A 703-nucleotide genomic window follows, 5' to 3' on the forward strand; every position below is an offset into this window, starting at 1 on the left:
CACGCGCGCGCAGGTTTGTAGAACTGATCATTAGAATTAATTTGTATTTGTGTGTGTGTGTGTGTGTGTGTGTGTGTGTGTGTGTGAGTGAGTGAGAGAGAAGAGTCGAGGGATGAAAGGGTAAACACGTTGCTTTATCAGGGCCTCGTGTTTAAAACGGCACTGCGTGAAAGACTCGAGAAGGATGCTGATCACATGACTTAGACTTTCCTTCGTGATGTTTTTGTTCGATATTCTCTTTGCTTTTAATAAAGCTTGCTCCAGTAAACATTCCGATCTGTCTGTTTCTATCATCGACAAGGAAAAAACTCGGATTTCTTGTTACTTTTTAAGTTTAAAAAAAAAAAAATCAGTCTGGTTTCTGATTTCACCAATATTTCTACTTATCGTTTCTATAGCAACCACTGTTTATTTATAAATCATGTATGATTCATATTTACATAAGGAGCCCCCCCCCCCCTTACTTTAAATGGATACACAGTATGACTTGGTTGTAAGTTAAATAAAGTTAATAATTGACATGTTTCCATCTATAAGTGCTTCTCCAACAAAGTTTGATGCACAGAATCGTTCAGGACGTCTTTTAATTGCAGTAGCAAAGGAGTAGATTTTCTCTCACTTGAGTCTGAAAACCCAAAACCTGTTCCAGCATGATGATGCTCCTGTGTACAAAACCAGCTCCATGAACATCTGCTTTACATGA

The 703-nt window shown here is 38.1% G+C and overlaps 1 protein-coding gene across 1 annotated transcript in view; it reads left to right on the forward strand.

Moving 5' to 3' along the window:
- ddb1 (damage-specific DNA binding protein 1) overlaps window positions 1-268 on the forward strand; it is an 11525-nt gene extending 11257 nt beyond the window's left edge. The window contains exon 27 of the mRNA XM_083552865.1: window positions 1-268. This exon is cut by the window's left edge and continues 287 nt beyond it. The gene's annotated coding sequence lies outside the window, so the exon portion shown is untranslated.
- Window positions 269-703: the final 435 nt, after the last annotated feature.

This window comes from Silurus aristotelis (genome assembly GCF_946808225.1).
Source record: "Silurus aristotelis genome assembly, chromosome: 10".
Lineage (NCBI taxonomy): Eukaryota > Metazoa > Chordata > Actinopteri > Siluriformes > Siluridae > Silurus > Silurus aristotelis.